Source organism: Crocuta crocuta, unplaced genomic scaffold (assembly GCF_008692635.1).
Source record: "Crocuta crocuta isolate KB4526 unplaced genomic scaffold, BGI_CrCroc_1.0 scaffold154, whole genome shotgun sequence".
NCBI lineage: Eukaryota > Metazoa > Chordata > Mammalia > Carnivora > Hyaenidae > Crocuta > Crocuta crocuta.
This window is the reverse complement of record NW_027530545.1, coordinates 15,083,437-15,090,484: the sequence shown is the minus strand read 5'-3', so window position 1 is coordinate 15,090,484 and position 7,048 is coordinate 15,083,437. Positions and strand designations below refer to the sequence as shown.

General features: G+C 37.0%; 1 pseudogene; it reads right to left on the bottom strand.

The window, feature by feature from the left end:
- Positions 1-720: 720 nt before the first annotated feature.
- On the bottom strand, positions 721-6,848 carry LOC144234477 (thymocyte nuclear protein 1 pseudogene; annotated as a pseudogene).
- Positions 6,849-7,048: the final 200 nt, after the last annotated feature.

Genomic DNA, 7,048 nt, shown 5'->3' with positions numbered 1-7,048 from the left:
CACCCTGTGTTCTAGAATCTTTCGGTGGTGTCTTGTTGTTCAGTAGATGTTAACTATTCTTCTTGTGAGAGAGATCAAAGTCAGGAACAGCCAAGATATAGCCATCTTGGTGATGTCACTTGTATTTGATTTTTAAGTATGGCATGGAATATGGCTCCATTTCTTTCCTAAGACTCTATGTGATGAAATCATATATCCAGTAACACTGAATGATGAAACCATCCTTTACACAGTTATTTATATTTCTACTTCATTATTTATCAAGATATGGTAGATTGTGATGGTTTAGTTTTAAGTTCTTAATTCATTCTATTACTTTCTTTTTTATATTAATGTATTATTGAAAAAGATACATGAGGGGCACCTGGGTGGCTTAGTCGGTTAAGCGTCCGACTTTCGCTTAGGTCATGATCTCGCGGTTCGTGGGTTCAAGCCCCGCATCGGGCTCTGTGCTGACTGCCAGCTCAGAGCGGGGAGGCTGTTTGAGTCTGTGACTCCCTCTCTCTCTGGCCCTCCCTTGCTCATGCTGTCTCTCTCTCTCTCTCCTAGAAATAAATAAAACATTAAAAAAAAAAGAAAAAGGAAAAGGTACATGAAAACTACTCATGTATACAACCCCAGGTGAACATAGCAAGCAAGCGTCCTCATACCTTCTTTTGTCTTTTAAAAACTTAACTTCTTTAGGGTAATGTTTTGCACATTTCAGTAATAGTATCCCAGTTAACTTGGTTCCTTTTCCTCCAGGTTCAAAATAAAATCAAACTCCTCTAGAGTCAGAGGATGAATTGAGAGTCTCTAGCAAGTAAAGAGAGCCAGACATATAGTTTTTTGTTTCAGGTTTTTGTTTAAATTCCAGCTTGTTAATGTATAGTGTAATATTAGTTTCAGAAATAGAATTTGTTGATTCATCGCATACATATAACACCAAGTGCTCATCACAACATGTGCGTTTCTTAATCGCCATCACCCATTTAGCCCATCCCCCACCTACCTTCCCTCTAGCAACTCTCAGTTTGTTCTCTGTAGTTAACAGTCTGTTTTATGGTTTGCCTCTCTAAGAGAGCCATATATTTTAAGGGCTTGGTGATGAGTTTTGAGCTCAGTCAGGGTAATGAAATGCTCCATCATTGGAACAAACTGTACATTCTACTACGGACCATTTGGGATTGTCTTCTTTGCTGGATAGGTCATAATGGGGATTGTTTTTCTCAAAATGTGTGTGGTCTGGGTAAGCCTCCTTCATCAGCTTCACAAGTTCTGTGCTTTTTGCAGTTGCTATGGTAGAAGAAGTCTTCTCCAGCTTTACAGGTGGAAGGAAGTTTCAGGCCTGTCCTTGTAGTTTCGAACACCATCCCAGCATGCTATTGGCTTGGACTGCGCTTTAAGACTCTCAGTACTGAACTTTACATCTACTCCTCTCTCTGGTTGGCTTTCTGGCTCTGACTTGCATCGGCCGGTAACTGCTTTGATTCCTCCCACATTTTTTAAGGACTTGTCTTCCTAGGGCTGGAATTACCCACTTTAACTGATGTCCCTACTGGGTTCTTAGTCTTGATATGTTTTCCTGCTGGCCTCTTATAGTCTGGCCCAGCAGGTTCGGTAGCCCAGCCAGCCTCTTCCGGGGCCTTGGCGTGGTCTCCCTATGAAGATGTTCTCTTGCAGCACTGACCCTACCGCCCAGCAGACCTACCACTTTCTTTATCTTTTTTATTTATTACAGCTTTATAATAAGCCTTGATATTTGGTAGGATGAGTCTCCTTGTTTTGTTAGTCTTTCTCATGAATGTCTTGGAAATCTAAGATCTAATATTTCATAAATATTTTTAAATGTTTTCATTTATTTCTGAGAGAGAGAGACAGTGTGAGCAGGGGAGGGTCAGAGAGAGAGAAAGATACAGAATCTGAAATAGACTCCAGGCTCCGAGCTGTCAGCATAGAGCCCAACATGGGGCTCGAACCCACAAACCGCAAGATCATGACCTGATCCGAAGTCGGACACTTAACCAACTGAGCCACGCAGGCACCCCTAATATTTCATAAATATTTTTTAAAAATCCTTCTAAGCTATCAACCAGAATCTCATTGAATTTGTAGAGTCATTATCTGTATGGACTACTGTCACCCATAATCATTGTATACTTCTGAGCTTAATTATTCTATTATTATTTCCATAGTTTTATTGTTTTTTTCTTAAATTCTTGCAGAACTTTGTTGTTGTTATTGCATTTATACCTATACCATATAATGTTTGTTGTTATTGTGGATGGTATTTTTAAAAATCTAGTATTTACTAATGTGGAATGAATAAATGTGTATCTCTCAGATATACCTTCAAGAATAAACCTGTTGCATAGAGTTCAGTCAGATAACAGCTTAGTTGTCTACATCTGGGATCCATTATAGTATTTGGAGTATATACACTCTCCCTAAGCATCTCCCAGCCAATGGCTGAGCACGATAAGCATATTAGGGCCTCGTGTTCATTTCTTTATACAATATTCCTCTACAGGCGATGTTTGCCCCATAGCTCTCTGCTGGGCTGCCTATGGCTTTTTTAGAGCTGCATTGCTTTTTGCATTCTTCCTTCCTATTTCTTTAAATTTGTGAAGAAACAAAGTATTTCATAAAAATAGTGTTTAGTTTAAAATATTTACATAAATTTGTAATCTGAAAAGCTCTCATTCTGCTACTTAAATATCTTGTAACCTCTTTGTCATCAGCATTCTATCAACAGAATTCATAATATGATGTGACTTTCCAATGTCCCACGATTCAATTTATCATGCTGGGTTTTCACCAGAGGGAATGAAGGTTTCATGAACCATGGTCAAAAATCATCCAATTACATCCCAGTCCCAAGCCCAACTTGCCTTTCTCAACCCAGAACACATTTTTATTTTCAACTGGAACAAATGTGATCTGCCAAAGAATTTGAGTTCATATTGTTACTGAAATATAGGAAACTTATAGGAAAATACATGAGAGATCATTAAAATGGACTCATAAATTTTCATATTGTCAAATATAGAGAAATATAATACAGGTTAATTAAGCCAGGGGATATGAATGCTGCACCAAAAATTCAGTTTACATCCAGGTTGCTGATACAAACATTTGTTACCACATATGGCTTTAAATATTTCAAGACATTGGATTTGATGTTTACACCCCACAGTGTGTGAATCTTCCATATGGTGGTTTTCTATTATACACAGTATTTGAGTTATATGGTTGAGTGATAGAAGTTTTTATTTCAAATGCTAGTGGATGTATTTATGTACACACACACACACGCGCGCGCACAGACACACACACACACACACACATGCATGTGCCCACAAACTTACAAAATCTTTAAAGCTTAGTATGAGTCTTTGAGACCAAGAAAATAGCCCTAGCTATCAGTCTAAATAGATATTAGAGAGATGTTTTAGCAAAGTATAGAATTATTTTTTGTAGGCTATTTAATTTAAAGGATACAGTTTCAACCCGTGATCTTCAATCGTAATGGCAATAAGTAATTTAAACTTTGCCTTGTTGCTTAAAAAACAGCTATAAATATCCAACTTCGTCATCTTCTTCTTGTGTTCTATATATTGAAGAAGCAAATATAATTAATGACTCATTTAGATTATCCAATGAGTAAGAAGCTCTCGTTTGAGTGGGAAGACAAAGAAGAGGGTTGAGATTGCTTAGTCAGGGCCTATTAATAAATGTTCCACCTAACCAGCAGAATAGCATTTTCTGTGTTCCTTTTCTTGACATAACCTGAGACCAGGAGCCTGACAGTGCTTGACCATGCAATGGTGGGAAGAAAAGTTTGGTGTTGTTTTAAAAGGACTCTTCAATCGCAATGAACCTTTTCAATTATCAGAAACATGACTAGGGGCGCCTGGGTAGCTTAGTCGATTAAGCGTCCGACTTTCGCTTAGGGCATGATCTCGCGGTTCGTGGGTTCGAGCCCCGCGTCGGGCTCTGTGCTGACTGCCAGCTCAGAGCCTGGAGCCTGTTTTAGAGTCTGTGACTCTCTCTCTCTCTGCCCCCCCCCTGCTCACACTGTCTCTCTCTCTAGCCAGAAATAAATAAACAAACATTAAAAAAAATAAAAATAAAAAAAAAGAAACATGACTAAAGGATTAAAAACAATCAATGCCAGGTTTCCTGGGTGGCTTAGTCAGTTAAGTGCCCGACTTCTGCTCAAGTCATGATCTCACAGTTTGTGGGTTCTAGCCCCACGTCGGGCTCTGTGCGGACAACTCAGAGCCTGGAGCCTGCTTCAGATTCTGTGTCTCCTCTCTTTACCCCTCTTGCACTCACATGCTGTCTCACTCTGTCTGCGGAAAATAAGTAAATGTAAAAAAATAAAAAATCAATGTTTTAAAGACAATACAAAATTCATCCAATAATCTGAAAGATGTATTTTGAATACTCATCACACAAATACTCAAAAAATAGGTTTTTAATATTAATTAGTTAATATAAAGTGCCCAGCCAGAATGCAAGCATCCACTTCTCTTTGTGTTTAGTAATCCTTTGTAACCAGGATTCTTAAAAATAAGAGATTGGAGAAGTGCCTCAGCAGGGGTATCATATATGTGAGGAGAGATGATAGATAGATAGATAGATAGATAGATAGATAGATAGATAGATGATAGATAGATAGACAGATCTCTGTTTCTGCAATGATAAGTGTAACTTCTACTCACCAAGACCTCTTAGGAAACAAAAATTCTCAGATTTCAGACATTTCAGTTTACCATCATGTTGACAACTCTTCCTTGCTTAGTAGCAATTGCAGAAACAATTGTACGGCATGTTTGACAAAGAATAAATAACCAGGAGGCGATTTAATGGGCAGTTACTTTTACAGAAACTCACACAAACAAATTAAGAGTTGATCTAAATAAGGATATGGATTGAGATTGCAAGGGTCAAGACCAGCTGCAAATTTTATATCATCTGTAAAGCATTAGCTCCTGTTTCCCTTTGAGAGCCCCAGCTTTTCTATAGTGACAGAAGAGGTAGTTCTTGGGATGACCAGATTGCTTTGTCTAACAAATGGGGCATTTATGCTGCAACAAATATCCCTTTGCTTAATGGCAGTAATTCACCCCTGGTGCAAGTGACAGTAGTTGAGATTTTTTTCCTCCCAGCAAACCCATAAAGGAGAAAATTTAATCCAAATGGGAAATGGGGCAAAGTTCATAATTGAAATAAAACTTTTTTTACAGATGAGCAAACGCTGGAAGAGAAGGGCATGCTTACATGTAGTCAGCCTCTGAATAAATATAAATGATAACATAAATTGAGTTTAAACTTATGTGGATCATAACTGTGGAAAAGGAAATTCCCTCTTAGATTAATTGTTACCAGATGCTCCTATTTGTAAGTGGTATGATTCAATGTTACCAAATTTGCTACTGTAATCTGACTGTTGTTTTAATGGATTACATAAAACTAATTAGTCAAATCAAAATATATGAGAGACACTATTTTTTATAATTTGCTTTTATATTAAATTTCCATTTGTGGAAATAAATGATCTTCTAAGCAGTCATTTAAGTACTTTTGGTGTGATATATCACTAAGGCCTAACTTTAAACAAAACGTTTTATTATCCAATTTTTTAATATTACTGAAAAAATTCTTGACAATATTTATTTTTCCTAGATATATTTTCCAACTTTTTCTCCATTAGCCTGTGCTTTATAATGTTTGCCTTTTATTAGTATATAGGAAAAGACATACTTTATTCACAGTTACATTTCTAATGACACATATATATTTGGCTTTGTACCTATTACATATTAAGAAGATAGTTTATCAGTTAATAATACTGACAAAAAAGTTTCAGATATTCCATCTATAACATTCTTTCACTTTATTCTTAAAAAACCCTCTTGTTTATCTGAATATATTGTACATTTTATAGCTAACAAAGTCATAGAGACTCTTTCAGTCTATAATTTATAAGCATAGCACCATAAGTAACACTTTATATGTGAGCATTGGCTTTATTTCCGACATATGAAAAATATTTACTAGTTTTACAATATTGTTATACTCACACTTAATATTGCTATCTTCATTTGTATAGTAAACCCTAAGTGTCTCTTGCTCAGCCCAAGCTCATTGCTCCAGAAATAATTCCTTCTTTCCCTTACATCATCACTTTCCCACTCTACTGGATCTTTCCCATCAACATGCACGTATACTGTTGTTCTTTTTAAAAATGGTTTTCAGACTCCACTTTCTCTGCAAACTACCTCCCTATTATTCTGCTGCCTTTTGTAGTAAAACACCTAAAATAGATGTTGTTTTTCTCCTTCTCAAATGTTCTCACTTCACCATGTTTTCTTCTGAATCACATATTAAAAATGTTATCATCAATATTGCTGTCAGAGTAAATAAAGTCAATTTACTTGAACTGCAGGTAGCATTTGAAGTACTTGACTGTACCCTTCTCCTTTATCCACTTTCCCACATTTCTCCAAGACTTTACTCTCCAGGAATTGACCCTACCTCAGTGGTCATTCCATCTCAGTCCCCCTTGCTGGTTCTTCCTCTTCTCCCCAGTCTCTAAATTAGAGCACATCCAGTCTTCAGTCTTTGGTCTTCTTCTTTTCTTTATGCTCATTCTGTTGGAGATCTCGTCTATTCTCATGGCTTTAAAAATTACTATATGCAGAAGACTTCTAAAGTGACAAACATCTCTTATTCATAGTGCCCCAACAGACTGCAGACCTGCAAATCTAGATGTCTACTTGACATACCTCTCCGGGATGTCTAGCTGACATCTCAAACTGAACATACTTCAGAATGAATCCATTCTCAGTTATCCTTCCCATATCGGCCTCAAATACAGGCCATGCCCCGCTATTTTCCCAGCACTAACACCAACATGAGTGGAGACATTCTAGAAGCCCCATTTTCTCTTACAAACTGCATCCAATATATCAGGACAGTTGTTATCTTTAACTTCCAAGTATATTCAAAATCCAAATATTTCTCATTACCTCTGATCAAAATTTATTCCCAGTATTACAAT